The 17,686-nt window shown below is 46.5% G+C and overlaps 1 protein-coding gene across 4 annotated transcripts in view; it reads right to left on the reverse strand.

The window, feature by feature from the left end:
* The window catches only part of Dip2c (disco interacting protein 2 homolog C), a 367,804-nt gene that overhangs the window by 233,377 nt on the left and 116,741 nt on the right, over positions 1-17,686 (reverse strand). The window lies entirely within an intron of this gene.

The raw sequence follows: 17,686 nt of genomic DNA on the forward strand, positions 1-17,686 counted from the left end.
GAGTAAATGTCCCCAAACTGGATAAGCAGCACTTCAGGAAATTCCTTGATAACCCATCTCTACTAATGCTGCTACTCTCTAGCTGCTTGCCTTTCTGAATTTTCACGCTTGCTCCCTAGGGTAACCTACTGCCTGGAAGCAGATCCATAGGAGGCTGAGGCACGTGACAGGAAATGGAGAAAACACGTCATATAACCAAGGCACCTCACACCACACAGATCCCGGGAGAGCCCAGGACACATCTCCCAACAAAGCCTTTGAAAAGAAATCAGCGCTTGCTGAGGAGATGGAGCAGCTTCCTCTCTCCTTAAAGCCTGAGGACTGCGGAGCTCAATTCCCAGGCTGGGGCTGAGGACAGTAGGTCTCTTTCACCAGGATTTCTCAAGTAGTCTGGTAGAACAGACCAGCAGGTGATGTGATCAAGGTAAATACTTTCTTTAGACAGCAATCCACAAGGAAGAAAAAAAAAAAGGCAAATTCACGGGAGTCTTCCTGGCATCTCTAATTATTCACCTGACAGATTCCTGCAGATCATTTTCATCCCAGCCATTTCCTGAGCAGGACCACAATGGAATAGCAATGGCAGAATTCTGCTGGAACTGTCACTTAAGACAGACCAAAAATCCATTTCCCTTCCCCATCCTGACCAGCTTTCATCTTGTCCCTGGGGTCTGCCAGATGAAGAGGCATTGTGGGTCCCTTCTCAAGCTCCCTACCTACGGTCACAGGGTATGTGCTGGCACCCCTGAGTCAGACCACATTTCCCAGCCTCCCTACGCAGGTCTGACCATGGGACTAAACCTGGGCTTGTGGGGGATGAAGCAGGGATGGCTGTGCCACATCATGGGACCCATCTCAAGCCCTCCTTGCTTTCCCAGCTGCAGCCGTTCCTGGACAGAATGACCTGCTTGGAGAGCACCAACCACGGGTGGAAGACACTGAGCATGCAAAGCAGACAACAGGTGGCAGCCAGAGGGCAACGCACCTGGATTATGGCTGTGCCATCTATTGCAAGGGCTTCAGTCATCCACAGATGATCATGATCCCAGATAAGAGGCTGCGAGCAAAGAGTAAGGCAATCAAGAGAACACTCTGGAAGACTACTGTGCTTTGCTCAGATTCACAAAAACATGGGGTGGGATGTACCCAAGTGTAAGCTTCAGTATCAGAAATTCTAATTCATCTGGAATTAAACCTGAACACCAGACATCAAAAACAGTCTTGCCTCAGAACAGTCAAGAGGGTGAGCCACCCTGACTAGACACAGGATTTCCACCCCTCCAGTCCAGCTTCATCTAAGCAGCATTTCACCTCCCACCACCAGGTCAGGGTCTCCCAACACTACATTCTAACAAAACATCTCCCCACTTCCCCTCCCTCCTTTCACAGGAAGTTTTGCTCCAAGGACAGGTGACACCAGGGTGGCCTGGGAGCTTGTATCAAATGTAGGATGCCAGGCCCACCCCAGACCCACAGATTCAGAACCTACACTTCAGAACCCAAGCCACACCCATCAGTATTTTAAAGCTGTGGTCATTCAGATGTGTTACCTTCCCAAGAAGGTACCCAAGTGACCACGCAGGAGAAGCTGACAAGGGGACAGGGTTTGGGGATGGGGAGGCCCAGGCAGGAGTAGAAAGTGTACTCTGGGGCAAGGAACATTGTCACACAGTCCAAGACGAGGGGACACTTGGCTCTTCCCCTGGCAGTATTGATGAGGGCCCCTTATGAGCTGCCTGAAGTCAGCCCAGGATGCAAAATAAGCAATCCAAGGCCCAAAACTCTAACTCAGTGCCCATGGGGTTCAATCCCTACTCTAATACTGTGCCCAAAAATAACTGATACCATTAGAAAACATCTAAGATCTTGTCTCATTTAGAAGGAATAATTAGTGAATTTATTCTTTCACTCAAAGCCTCTGTTGACTCCTTACTATGTGGCAGGGTCTCGGCAGTAAGGCTAGGACCTTGGCCTCTAAGGCCTAAGCCTGCAGAAGGCTAGGATGTGACACCCGGACCCTCAATGAAGTCAGTACTATGACAGAAGAATGGCCTTGTGCAGCAAGAATGAGGGAAACCTCAACACCTCCTAGGCCACGGCAAGGAGCCTGCAGGGGAGGCATTGCACCGTGGGCGTGGGCTTCCCCAGCCTCACCCTATGCACAGATGTTGTCAAGTCTGGGTCGACTCTTCCCTGATAAGTTAGCCTAGCACTCTCACAGATGCCAACAGAAAACAGAACTCAACTCAGACACGAAGGACTTGCCTTAGGGCCTATCAGAGCACAAAGCTTCCTGATGGTGTGCATTGGTTCCCTGGACCCTCAAGTCCCACAGGGCAAGGTCCCACTCACCCTGGGAAAGCCACACAGTGAACCAGCAAGGCTGCAGACTCTTGCCTCTCCACCTCCCTGTCACTATCTCTTAAGCACCCCTGACCTGTTCCATGCACTATGGCCACCGTCTCCACCAAGCTCCCACCATCTGTGATCCTTCCCAGGTGCCTGCAGGACCTGTTCCCAGACTTCTCTAGCTCTCTGCTCATGGTTCCAGTGAGCATCCATGAATGTCCATCATCAAGGAGCAATTCTGCAGCCCCATGGCACTGTGACTACCTGCTCTGTTCTTTGCACTTGGCTATTGTTGGGACTATATTTGAACCCCAGCACAGTTCTTCAGAAGATGTGCACAAACCCATGACTTCCCTCCCCTGCAAATTTCTCAGGAATGACGGGAGCCTTCTTAACAAAGGAGGGGGGATGTTACCTCTTTCATCTTTGTAAGCCCCAATACCTAGCACAGAACCTACACGGAATTAATCTTTTTTTTTTTTGGGGGGGGGGAGGGTGGTAATGCTGGAGATCAAACCCAGGGCTTTGTGCATATGAGGCAAACACTACCAACTGAGCTGTATCCCCAGCCCAGAATGAAGCCCTTTGTAATAATCAAAATAAACTATTACTGCTAGGACATCATTCTTTACAGAATAAGAGCAGCACCTCTGATGTACAACCTTTTATAGAACAATGTTTGAATCAAACCACTCTTTTTTTTACACATAATGCAACTGTGACCCAAAGAAAAGTAATTTGTCCAGGCCAAAGTGAGACAGGAACCCAAGGACCTTCTGTGCCCGCTCCTGTCCAGCTCTTGGGGCCATCACCAGTGACAAGCTGCCAGGAAACCTGCTGTGCCTGCTCCGGTCAAGCTCTGTGGATCAGCACAAATTAAGATGTACTGATTATTAATTAGGCTCCTGATTCTGCTGTTCTCACAGCCATAGCTAAAAACTGGTGCTGCCAACAACAGCTGGATGAGCAGTTACTGTCCCCCATTGTGCTACTTCCACAGCGGTCTCATCCTCCAGTTTAGCAAAGTGGCTCCCCAGAAAGCCTGTCATGATTCTTTAGCTAAAGCCACAGTATCTCAAAAAGAACAGGAAGGTGCTGGGGAGCCTGGACTTGCTCACACATGTGATTTGTGTGCATGTTACCTGATCAGGACCGAGAGGGGGCAATTCAAACCCCAAGAAATAAGATTGAGCTCTCCCATTTTCTCTCGTCCAAGAGACAAGAGCTTTAGACAACACCTCTAGTTGTGGCTCCTACGCCATTTCAGGAGCAACAAGATTCCCCTCAGCAAACTGAGAAGACTGTGCACCTGTTTGGAGCCAAAGAACCAATGCATATGACATTGAGGTATCATAACCTGTGCTTTTCTAAGATCTATTAGCAAACTCAGGACTATCCAGTGCCATGCCCCTCATGCTCAACAAGGACGGCAACAGAACCAGAGCTGTCACCTTCCCCTTTGGGTTACAACTCCCAATATTAGCACAAAGTGGTGCAGACTGAAGGCCAGAAGGACGGGACACCCAAGGCCTCCCTCCAGGCCAGTGCACTTGCAATTCCACCAGCCAACAGCTGCCTCCAAGGGTGGAGGACGAAGCACACACATCCAGCTAGTATGAGTCTGTGCAAAGAAACCTCCCAGGGTCCAGTATCAGCCTGCAAATCGGTGTTAGTGTATCCCACACAGAACAGCAGGCAGAGAGCAGTCCAAGACCACCACGTGGGGAAAGAAAAATGATTTCACAAGCCAGAGGCAGCTTTTGGCCCTACTTCCCCCCTCCATCTCTGATCCCTTTGATTTATCCAATTCTCTCCACACTCATTTCATACACCTACTTTGAGACTAATTATCTTCAAAAATTCAACATTCTCTGCATTTTCACCATTTCAATGGCTTTTCCTTCTCCCACAAAGCTAATTTTAAAGTGCTTTTCCCAATCTGGCATCAGAAACATTGTTCTACTATTGTTTTTCATTAAAACTCTGGGATGCTTTAAACCTAAAAACTAGTTAACAACCAACCAACTGCTCAGCGTCCTCTTGAAGGACAGGTTGGAGAGGCCACCGGCACAGGAAGCACTCGGTGAAATTAAAATCTCAGAACACCTCAGGCCAATGAACTAGTCCACCATAAAGGCAGGCAGCTTGGCCACACCATAAGGGCTCCCCCAGAACATTCCTGAAAGCCAACTCGCACAGTGAGCGTTTGCAAGACAGAAAACCTCATGACTCAAGATGACCTCTTGCGACAGAGGACCCAGAATGACCCCCACCAGGGTGCTGGACAACTTCAGGAGACCTCACACCTCTAGTGGCACTCGAGTTTCTTGCAATTTGAGTCCACTACACAACGGGGTTTGGAGACTTTCCTCCAAGGGTTGCCACTGCCCTTCAAGACCCCAGCCACACACCTGTGTCCAACAAGCCTTTTTGACAAGCACAACACTCCTCGGAGGACTAGGGCATTCCTCCGTGTCATTACACCCATTCGATTTCACCTAGTTTTTTCAGTTGCCAACGATTTTTATCAGACACACAAGACAATGGAAAGCAAGAGGCCACTGAATGGCCATCACATTCGTGGCCTCACTCGAGGGCCCTGGCTGCCTAGACATCACCATCTCTGGCTGGTGGATCAGGGCACAGGTGAGACTGTTTGAACTGGAAAGGGAAAAGCACCTCAGCAGCATGGCCAGAAGCCCTCCTGCAGCCCAGGCTCCTGCTGCTCATAGCGGCCAGATGCCCCAACTTCACGGCCATCAGCGTGCAGGCTGGTCCCCACCTCCCCTGAGCAGCAGCTCTGAACAACCCGTCAGCCACCACACATCTCACCAGGACATTTCAGAGGGGGTTCACACTCAGCCTGCCCCAGAACAGGCCCCGCAGAACTGTCACTTCAACTACTGGTCACTCGGGACAACCGTTTCCCTCCACAGAGATGCCAACCCCTGCACATCTCACTGCCCACCTCAGGGGATCTAAGGATACCGCCAGGATCCCTAGAACAGCTCCTCAATAGTCAGCCACACTATACATAATCTTTTTAATCAAAAGAAAATACAGACAACACCCAAAGTAACTGTCTGAAGAACATATGCTCATCTCTTTGGACCACCACAAAGAAAGGTAAGTGGGCAACTTGCCCCAGGAGCCGCCTATGCCAGGACCCACCACAACTCCCACCTCCCTAGTCAGTGCCGCATCAGTTACAGCTCAAGCCTGTATCCACTCCTGCACCTCCTCGCTGCCCACACCACGGCCTCATCTTGCTCACTCAAAACCCTTTCATGTTTAACTTAACTTCAAAATCATGCCTATGGTTCATCACACAGTCTGAGAGCCAGACCTGAAGCAGCCCCCGAGCCACACAGTTCCCATGGTGACATTCTCATTGTTGTTAAGATCCCTCTTAAGTGGTGTCAAAGCTGTTCAGTGTCAACAGAATATGCAGGAAAGACGATGCACACCACTCCAATGCTGGTCCTAGAGGACAGTCAGTCCTCTAGTAGAGCTCTAAGGACAGTCAGCTGCCAGGCAGGACACATCTAGCAGCCCTCAGGAAAGGTCCAGGTGGCAAGGCACTCAGACCTCCCATTCACGCCCACATGCAGACACACAGTGGAAGGAGACCCCAGCTCCAGCTGATTCTTTAGAGGACCACACTCCTGGCCAGCATCTTAACTCAGATTGATCCAGAATCACCTAGCAACACTGCCCCCGATTAGTGACTTATAGGAACAAAGATAATAAGTATGTTTTATGTTGCTAAGTTCAGGGGTCATCTACTGTGTACCAACAAGTGGACACAGGCTACCAGGCTGTGTGCCGTCTGGGTCCGTTTACCTTCTAAACGTTCCTGGAAACTCTTACCCATGCTGTAGAACCTCAAAAGGTGTTGGACCCTCTTTGGAGTCCTTAAGAGCTCAAAATGCTTTTTAAAGCCCTACACAGGACCCAGGACCTGATAAAAGGAACACATGCAGATGTACACACGGACGCTCCATCGTTGACTGTCTGGGCACCTGACCTCTGGGCTTTCCTTTATCCCTCCGCACTTGCGGTCACCAGTGAACACCATTGCTGCGCTCTAGTCCCCACCTCAGGGGGACATAGCTCTCAGAGTGCTACCCCAAGCACCAACAATCTTCCAGGACCGAGGCACCCCCACCCCAGGGGGATTCATCACCCAACTAATGCCAGCACTGGCTTAGGTCCCAGCTTTGTTTCTCACAGACCATGACAAGTGCCAGTCCCTTCACCACTCTTCAGGATAGTAGCAGCTTTCAGAACAGGGTCTGTGCCTCTCCCAGCACCCAGCAAAGAGGGGCAATAAGTATTTGATCAAAACATGTAATTTCTATGAAGCAGAATTCTGGAGTCCAAATTGCAGAGCTTATAGTTAAACATTTCCTTTATACATATCCTTATGTGGCACTTCCAAAGGCTCAGAGGAAGAGTGGCCAGAGCACCAACAGGCTCAAGCCCAGATCTCCAGCAGCACTGGAGCTGACAGGAGGCACAGCAGACAATGGTGAGTATAGGTGATTTAAGCTTTGTTTAGACACTTGCCTTTTGTAGTTCAATTAAAAAAAAAAAAAAAGCAGCAGCTCACTTTCTATTTCTGTAGTAGCCAGAACCTTTCCTTCCAGCTTTCCCAGCCAAGTGTTAAGGGGCCCAGACAGGATGCCTCAGTATGTGGCTCTACAGAAGCGGAGACAAACAGGGGGAGGGGCACAACAATGGACTCCACACATGTCCAAGGTGAAGAAGAGGCTGGACCTTCCCAGTGACATTGCTCACGTGCATCACTGCACATCTCTCCTCCATGATAGGAGTCATCACACACCACAGTGTATGCTGACAGACCAAAATTAAAATGCTAAAGTAGTAGAACCAATGGACACCACCCTTAGGTTAAGGCAGTGTCCCAATTTTTTTTTTTTTTTTAATTGTAAAGATAACGTAATTTGTTTCCAGCTGCACCCTTTCCAAAACATTACCTAGAGTAAAACCCAGAAAACATTTGAGAGGTGCATGCAGAGGCCCGAGGCCGGGATTACTCCCTGTGGTCTTCCACACAAAGGGACAGGCTCCCCGAGGTCACAAATTTCACTCAAATCCCACCCAGGACCTGTTCCTTGGTTCTTAACTAGGAATGAGAAGACCTGTGTTGTCTGTAAGTTATTTGAGTTATGCTTCCCAGAATTTTAGACATTAGATTTGAGAAGGGAATTCTAACTATTCAGCCAAGGGAGAATCAGTTTTATAAAACTACCAAAGGCATGCTTCATGTGCATGAGTTTGGGCGATCCCTGCAGCTTCCCTGCAGTGGGAAATCCAATTTCTGTTGATGGAACTTCAGGCTTCTCTTCCCAGGGAAGAAGAGACACTGCATGGGCAGGCTATGGACAGGAGGGGGTCAGTCAGAAGGCTCTAAATTTGGACCCACAGCGCCAAGATCAAGGAAGGGTAGGACCCACATCTTCTGGGCCAAGTAATGTCTGTAAATACTCAGAAATTCGGGACTTGGCAGGGCAGTGAAGGTGCTAGGGAACCTCCTCCCCTATTAGGGCTACACACCTACATGGGCAATCTGCTCAGCAGACCTCCTTGAAGCCCCCATCTGCATTTACCAACTGAGGCCTCACCAATAGGCATGACACCTACCCAAACCATCCAGGTGCCCAGTCGGGCGTGGACCTGCTTGAAAGTAGGGGACTCCTACCATATTGTAGGTCAAACTAGCCATCTGAAAATGTAATGAACATCTGCTATTAAGTTAATCCATCTGTCAGTGCTGGGAAGTGACATGCTAATTTGGTGAGGTAAATTAGTTTTTCAATGTTGTTTTCAACAGAAATTCATTTTCTGGGTATTTAGAAAATGAGACAAATCAATGTTTTCTGAAATTAGTTTTCATACAAAGATTGACATTTTTTCTTTACACTTAACTGCAACAAGTTCAAGTGTTTGGCTTTTTAGAGAAACACTCAAGTGTTCCCTTGAGACACCCTTTGCAAAGAATTGATAAAGGCACTCTTTCACCTTTAAAGTCTTTCACGTATCACTCAATTATTCCAAAAGTCGGCCTTTCTGTACACTCAGACATGTGCCCATTAAAAGTCCTCAGTTGATAACTGGGTCATGATTTTAAGCACCACAGACCCACAGTCTGAAGACTTAGCTCAAACACACATCTCTGAAGGACCAAGTAAGTTTTCTTGCAAGTGATCTGTTCACTCATTCAATTTTCACTGAACACTATGATCAATCCCTTTACGGGGTAAAGGCAGAAACCGTCCCAGATCCTAGGAAGCTCCCATGCCAGAAGGAAAGTGCTGGACATGAACAGTCAGTCAGGCCCATAGCTAAGGGGAGTCCAAGTTGGGTGGGTCCTGAAAGAGACTTCCTCAAGCACCTAGTCTGCAGTAAACCAAGTCCAGATTTAAAGACAAATGTCCAAGAGTCACATCTGGAGGCAGAGGCAACAGCAGAGGCAGAGGCAACAGCAGGGGCAGAGGGGAAGGAATGGCGGGCCAGCAGCCCAGGGCCCAGCAGGGCTGCCATGAACCAGCACGGACTCCTCCATCACCTCTCCATCACAGGAAGGGACACCTGCAAGTGCATTCCTGACCAACATGGGTGTCCAATGAAAAAGATGTGGCATATGTACACCAATATGCACCAGGGAGCTTTATCCAGTCATAAGGAATGAAATGTCATTTTCAGGAAAATGGATAGAACTTGAGAACATTAAGTCAAATAAGCCAAAGTCAAGGGTTGCATTTTTTGTTTTTTCCTTACATGAAAACTAGAGGGGAAAAAGGAAAAGATGCAGGGCAGTTCATGAAAATTGAAGGCAGATCAATAATGCAGAAGGGACCAATGGAAGAGGTCTGACAACCTCTTCTGAGGAATGACAACCAGATTGTATTGTTGTACTATGATGCAGTTGCAGCGCCCAAGTAGAATTAGAAAGTACATCCTGTAAGGTAACAATATTTCACAAATGGGCCATTTCCTAACATACTTACCAATACCATGAGCTATTAAGTATTTCTTGATGTAGAGTTCAGTGACATTTCTCTGTGAAGGATGTGCAAAGCCAAGTGACACTGCAGTGCCAAGGTGGAGTCCTACATTATCTACTCTTGAAAATTATTAAGTTGAGGCAACACTGGAATAATGGGAACTGGCAGTGAATCCTCTAGTGATGCTGGTCTAATCAGTGAAGTAATGCACAGAGCTCTGGAGCAGACAGGACCCTATAATCTCTGCGCTTCAACTTCCTCCTCTGTAGAGGGGGCAGGTAAGCAGTGGGATCAAGATGGTGATTTCCCAGAGTTTGAAAGATGTTCCAGATTTCAACAATGCAGTGGGAATTGTGTATTTGCCTCTAGGAACTTAGACAAACTACGTGATGTTTCTTCTCTGTGCTAGAATTTTAATCTAGCTGATGGCTATATTCCATGAGACTCACAAGCATGGACAGTGACACATCTCAGATGAGTAAGTTCCCAAATAAGAGTAAGGCTTGGGCTCTTAACTCTGAACCAGACCCTAGAGATGGTCTAACTGGGAGAAAAGCCGGATCCTAGACAGACTGGTCTTTGGGAGGAACCTTTGTGGAAAAGAACAGAGAAGGAAAATAGTAAACACCACAAAAATCTTTAGCTCAGCATCAACCACAGCAGCTTTTGTGCGTTTTAATTCAGGAAGGAATATATTAGCCTAAAATCTAAGATACTGCCCCAGAAGCTCAAAGCTTTCCAAAACAACTGGGCTTATTTGCAAGCTTCTTCACATTGAGAAACTACATACAGTAGGGTTCTTGGTAGTGACTCAGCAGGCACAAAGCCACGATGCCCCTTTTGCAGTTTGGGGAAAGCATGGATTCCCCTACTGTCACATCCCACTGAACATGCCTCCAAGCTGTTGACCAAGACATCTAAGCTGGGGAGGCTGAGGCAGGAGGACTCCAAGTTTGAGGCCAGCCCTGGCAACTTAGTGCAACCCATCTCAAAAAAATAAATAAATAAATAATAAGGGATAGGGATGAAGCTCGCTGGTGGATACTCACCTGGCATGTGCCAGGTCCTGGGTTCCACTCCCCGTGCTGCAAAAACGATTCTTTCTGGTAAATGGCTCCACCTGCCCACTTCATCCTGTTCAGTTCAGGTAACTAAATAGTATAGCCCTCATACCTCCATGCGGCCCTTCCCACCCACCAAGGTAAGGCAGGGACAGACCTGTGTGGTCCTGTCCCCTGTAATTAGAGGGTACGGTCTCATCACTGGGGTGTACCATGCTGGAAGACTGCTACGTTAGGATGTCCACGACGTAACTGGGGACTGCGGAGTCTGCCTTTGCTAAAAGCAGCAACTCTCAGGTCTGCAGACATCCTGTGGGGAACTGAAAGCAGGATAAAGCTTGGATCTCTGCCTTCAGATTCCTGCTCAGCGCTGTACACAGGCATGTCAGTCATTTGAGGAATGCTCACCCTTAGAACTAGCAATACACGGTTTATCAGCCCTATATTTACCTAACTTATCTTGTGCCCCTTCAGACCGAGATGAGATTCAGGGACATTCAACTCTCAGCTTTTACACCATCAGACCCTTGGACTGGTGCCTACAAGTCTCCAGACACCACCCCCTTCCAGGATCACAGGTCTGAAAAATATCCTAAGTAACAGTGGAAATTTCCCCCTCAAGCCGCAAGAGCTTCTCTGGGGTCACTGTAGAAACCAGAATTGACAGGATGATCAACAGATCAGTATTGATCACGAACACTTAGTTATGCACACTTCTGGCCCCAGCCCCAATTCTTATTCTACCTGAGCCTATGGCTCATGTCAATGAAACGGACTCCCTTTGAAATTAAGAGCAACTTCCTAGTAACTCTGCATCTGTATTTCCTCCTACCCAGAGGGAGGAGGGCCTGCCCGCCCCTTACTTTCCTGCCAGGAACTACAGAACCAGAAGCTGTGTCCCTGGTTAAATACTAGCTTGATCTACATGTGTCTTCTGCCTTTGTCCCATTGGCCTTCTTATAAAAGCTTCCTGCATGCCCCAAACCCCAGGATGAAGATTCTATACAGGAAGTTGTGTCTTTTTCGAAACCAACTTTGAATAAACCTGTTTTCTGCCAATGTGTCCACCAAGGTTTTAGTGGGGTGACGTGCGGTGAAGACACTCTCCAGTAACAACGGCACCTGAAATAGGGGGGCCAAGATGCTAGAGCTCACTCTGCCCCCCCATATGTCCCCCTTGAGTGGAATTTCCCGCTTTCCACCATTACCAATTCTGTCTAGTGGTAAGATGGTGGAACCTGGCTAGCAGGAACCCCTGGAGCCAGGCATCTGGCCTAAGATTCCAGTAACGAACGAGGAGGGAGTAGCTGCTCATTCAGCTACCCGCTGTTAGTGTCAGAGAATATGCCTCTTCCACCCTTGCCTAGAACTCCCCTCCCTGTTCTCTATCGCTCTCATCCTTCCCGGGCACTGATGTCATTTTGCCCCAGACCCAGCTCCAACTTTCACTAGGAATCCAAGATGACAATTTTAGAAACCATAGACTACAGATAAGGGGAATGAAACAAGTGTTGATGAAACATTTGCCTCGTAAATGACACAAGCTCCGTCTTGTGGTTACAATCTATGGGAGAAGACAACTATCATCACAAAGCAAGAACCACAGAAGAGCAGGAATCCAGAGCAGAGCAAGGTGCTGTGAAGACAGTGTTCAGTGGCCCAAAGAACAAGAACCTTTCTTGACATGAGTCAGGTAAGTACGGAGTTTAAAAAACCCACCTCACTGTCGAGTCCCTGAAGATTTAAGTTCTCGAGCCACTCACAGGACCAGCATGCAAGCGTCAATGTACTTAACCTCACCGGCAATAAACACGTCAATCAGTCTCACTGGAGAGACCCCACTGTTTTGATACAACACTGGCTTATCTTTGTTTGCTAAAACTCAATTAACACTGAAAACCCACCAACTTCCAAAGTGATCAGCTAATTTTGAAAACACTAATTATACCAGTTACCTGTCAACAGCAATAAAAAAAAAAATGTCACTTTCTGGTGTTTTTCACATTTTCTTTGAGGACAGTCTCAATGGACAGGAGACAACCATCCTATATGGTCTCACAAGATTGGCCTGACAATCAGTCCTGGTCAAGGAGATCCTGAGCCCCCCGAAAAGGTGGCCTCACACACACATCTCACCCTACCCGACTAGACCTGCACTTCAGGGCTTCTAAGACCTCAATTGTGAGGCTTCTGGCCTTGAGCCTCAGGGGACACCTGTCAGCTTCATTGTTTTGCTTCTCAAGCTCCTTCCTGTGGTCCTGCTACAGAAGCCCGTGGAGCACCGATTGGTTTTCAGCTTGTCATCTACCTGGTAACACACCACAGCATTACATACTCCTGGTACCCAGCCTCCAAAGAGCTCTTTTCTGCCCGTTGCACGGTTTTCTTGGAGTTAGACTGAAGGTCGCCTCCCTCAGGAGGGACACTGTCTCAATCGTCTCCACTCCCTCTGCAGTGCGGATATGGAAGATGTCCCACTCCAGAGTGGAGAGGTTCCTTAACATCAGGGGCTTTGACCACTCTGGCACTCACTCAGCAAGTTAGTGGGGTTTTTCTTGCCTAGACATTAAGTTTCTCTTACAGAGATCACCTAAGACCACCACCACCACGTCACCAGTGTGGAAGTCCCATCACAGCTGAGCAGCCACTGCAATCTCCAACTGTGGAGGCATCTCTCTCCAGTCTGCTGCACCCCAGGAACCAGGGGGTGCTTCCTGCTACTGCCTGCAGACCAACCTCACCCGCCAGGTCAGGTGCGTTCTGATTGCTGCTGTTAATGGACTACAGGCCAAGAACAGGAGAATCAAGAGCATGACCGTCCTGAAGTAATTTGTAGACCCAGAGTGTTCAGAAGGGCACGTGGCAAAAAACACTGCTCCAGCATGGCATTTACCGTGTCTCCTGGGACTCAAGGGCCATTTATTGCTTTCCCATGGTTTTTGACAGTTATTTCAATAGTTAAGGTCCCTATTTACAAAAGTGGGGTCAGGAGCTGTTTTCTGGTGTTTAGACCAGACCAAGGCACCTGTAAAGAGACTTCCCTGCTTGCTGTCATCCCAGTAAGACAAAACCAAAGCAACTCCTTCCTCCAGAAGATGAAGCTCACTTGAGGGCACCAGGAGTGTGCTGACAAGGTTGCTGTGGACGTTTCAGTATGTGTATTTCAAGAATAAGTTTTCCCATATTTTTATGGGTGCATTATACAACAGTTGAATTCATTGTTACATGTTCATAAATGTACACAAGAAAGTATTTTCTTGGGCTGGGGTTTTGGTTCAGTGATAAAGTGCTTGCCTGGCACATATGAAGCAGTGGGTTTGATTCTCAGCACTACATAGTAAAGGTATCGATGTCTATTTCCTCATCACTGAAACCCACATCCTCTTCCCTGCAAGAGAATTTGGAGGAGAAATGATTGGGTGATAGCCTTAGCCTAATCCATGAGTTAATCCCTGATGAGATTGATTAGATTGGTAGGGTACAGCTGGAGAAGTGGGAATTGGGGTGTGGCTTTGGTGTATGGCAAATGGAGTCTGCCTCCCTGTCACCATAATGCAAGCCACTTCCCTCTGCCACACTCTCCTACCATGAGGTTCAACCTCACCTTGAGCTGAGGAATGGAGCCATCTTTCTATGGACCAAGACCTCTGAAACAGAGCCTTCAAATTCTTCCTCCTCTGTAATTGTGCTGGTCAGGGCCTTTAGTCACAGCAGCAAAACGCTAATAGTATCCATCTTTGATTCTTTCCCCTCTAAATATGTATATGCATATTTATAGCCATGGTTTTAAAATTAGCATTCCCAAAGTGTTTCTAAATTAAAACATCTTCCATTTTGAACATTTACATTTCTCATTGTCAAACACTTCTAACAGAGATTGTTGGACCAGTTTTGAATATTTCCTTATCATTGAAAACCACATCCTCTTCCCTCAACTAGTTTTTCATGTTCTCAAACAATCCACTCTAAAATATTCCAGAAACTGAGTAACAAATTTGAAGATGAATAACCCAGAGCTTTTTAACAAGGCAGATTTAACACTGATTAAGATAAGGCCATTTAAATGATTAAAACTGAAGCTAGCTTGACTGCTTAAGAGAATTAAATTCAGCTAAATATTCACAATGAACACCAATTTGTTTGTGACCTTAAAAATCCACCACCCTGCAGATGGCTCTTTCGGAGACCTAAGCCACCTACTGCAGCCTTCTGGCTTCTGTGGGCCTCATGTGGACAATCAGGAAGTACTCCGTCAATATCTAGAGATGTGACCAGTATTTAAATGCCCATTTAATTCCAGGTCAGATGCCTTAGTGTAATTCAGGTACATGTCACTATGAATACAGTCACACATGACTTCCTGTACAACTTCAGACTTTGCAAGTTTGTGCCATTTTAAGATCTGTGTGGGGTGTTTTTTGACCAGTCACAGAAAAACAATTCAGTATTCAAAGACTGAGCACAGTACCTGTTTTATATTCATTCCTTAATTGCAGATTTTCCAATATTAAAACACACAACTGCTATTGGTAGGAACATATTTCATCATCCATCCCACACATAAAATTAATTGTTCAAACTGGGATCTATCTCCACGATAAGTGACCACACGTCAGGTAAAAGTTGATTTTCTAAAAATTAACAGCCTACTGACATAAGTCAATAGGCCAGATCCAGTCCACCCCACTTTTGTTCAGCCACAAGCAAAAAATGGCTCTATTTTCAAAGGATAAAAGTATTTCCATGTATGTAAAAAGTATTGAAATGCAAATCTAAGTGAATAAACAAGGAAAAGTCATTCAAAATAGTTTGCCTTAATTCTTGATGAACTCAATTCTAACACAGCCAATGAGGTTCACTTAAGGAACTGAAGAATTAGCCCCTATCAGTGGTCTGAATGGAACAACTATGAGAGATAATTTTTCCAAATTTAAGAAGAACTAATTTGGTCCAACCTGAAATGGAATCCAAGATATACAACCGATGTCGACAAGAAGTGTGGAACAAAGACTTCAGTGAACAAATCCACAAAGCTCGGGAAAACATCAAGTGTTCAAGGTCCACAGCACCCACTGTATTATTTACTAGCAGGTATTTTGTGGAAAATATTTAATCCCTTCCTATTATTAAAGTATAATAATGCCAAGAACATCACTGGTTTTTGTGGAACTAATCGTCTTCAAGTTCCTCGGTCCATCTTGGACTATCAGCTTCATCTCCACAACCAGATTCCACCAGACTGGGCTCCCACATCCGAGAAAGTGGCCTGAAACCATCAAAGTACTACAGAGACCACTTTAGGTTTCACCTCAATCATATCTCCTCTCTTGGCTCACAGTCCTTCACTGCCTGTGTCCAAAGTCCTAACCGTTGTTCCGTACACCTTCAGTGTTTTAGTTCTTTTGCGCACAAAGGTAAGTCTGGCCCATACCCTATCTTGGCTGCAGGCTCAAATCTCAAGGAACCAATTAAGACAGTATGCCTCAGTGATTCTGAGCATCAATTATAAAAACCAGAGTGCTCGTGCCCATTTCCCAATTTGCCACTTGGCCTCAGTCTTTCAACCCACTTTGCTTCCATTTCTTAATAAAATGGGAGTTACTTAATGCTTTCAAAAATCTGGAGGCAGGTGCTATTGTAAGTCCAAAGCACTCCAGATATAGTGCCTGGCATGTAATAGCTGCCAGTTAAATAGCCTTTACTTGGGCCAAACATGCTTTGGCCACATCCACCCATCTGCTTTAAAAAAAAAAAAAAAAAAAAAAAAACCTAGAAAATGGCAAGTATTTTTCCAATCTTGCTTCCTAAAAAACTAAACCGAACAATGGAAGGATTTCTGTCCACCCCCAACACTATCTACTGTGTCCTATTTAAGCAAAAGTGCATTACAACTCAGTTTAATTTCCAACTGAAAACCCTGGAAGGTCCAAGTTTAGCTTTTCCAAGGATGAATAGAAGAGAAAAATGCCGTTTTGGTCTCCTTTCCTGCCATCAACTTCCCTCCTATCTGAAGGAAACTACAAGCTATCACCCGCCTCACGTATAAGATGACATCACTCCCCAGAGGGAGCACCAACTAGGGGACCCAGGACTAAAGCACTCACCTGGGCAGCTAAGTGTCCTCAAGCCAGGTGCCCAGACCCACCCCAGTCTATATCAGGACGTGGGGACCACAGGCAGGCCAGGGTCAGGCCCACTGTCAGACCAAGGGGACATGACTCCGTGTAAAGCATGCTAGTGTTCATATAGGTCTCTAGGTGTGGTGCACAGACTGCCCATCCAGAAGTTCTAATCAGTGTAGGAAATGGGTCACACCTCAAAACAAGACAGGTCCCGAGTTCCAAAGCAGCACTACAGATCTCTCCCCATATGCGCCAAATCAGCACCCAAACTCAAAAATACACATTCGCCACCAACAGAATGTTAGTCTTCAGCTCTGGCCCAGGAGATCTCTTTTCCATCCCAGTTCTGCTTTTTTAAACAACATATATAAAGGATTAGTAAGTTTTTCCAATTTTAAAAGGCATTTTCCACAGACTACTAACCTAACTATGCCTAGAATTTAAAACCACAGAATTCACATGTGCTAAAGCAATAAGGTACAAAACTGTGCTTTTTCCATTTGCCACGTGCAACTCCATTTCGAGCGACATCAGCTACACTCTGGTTTCCATCTCAAGGAGAGCAGCTCACAGCGCAAGAACAGAAGCATGAATACCACCAGTCAGTTAAAACTGAGCGACAATGGCCAAGAAAGCGTAAACAGAGGAACTGTATGTTCTCCAACATGGCATGCCGCTGACCAGTGTCATGGTGAATGATTTAATAATCATCATTCAATAATGATTCCATAAAATACTGCATCTGCATGAAAAACTATGCATCAGTACGACCCCACGCCCGGAAAATTGAGCACTCGCAGGGTGAGGCTGGTGCTGTGCTTTATTTTCTCCCCCCACCAGCTCTGTGGCCTCCTCGGTGCAGGACTTCATGCTCCCGCCCAGGGAGACCCGTCTCCAGTTGCATTCGGGACTTTATGACAAATGGTTTTCCAAAGTAGTTTGGAATCTTTCCCAACACTTGTGTCCAAGTTGAACACACTTTAAGAAAAACTAAAAGTCAAAACATTTGGGACTTTGATATTAAAATCCTTAAAGGGGAAAAGGTTTACATCTTGGTTTTTCTGAAGATCTCTAATAAAAACTTTGATATGTTAAAAATCCAAGCAGTGAATAGCATTTATTC

This window comes from Marmota flaviventris, chromosome 12 (genome assembly GCF_047511675.1).
Source record: "Marmota flaviventris isolate mMarFla1 chromosome 12, mMarFla1.hap1, whole genome shotgun sequence".
NCBI lineage: Eukaryota > Metazoa > Chordata > Mammalia > Rodentia > Sciuridae > Marmota > Marmota flaviventris.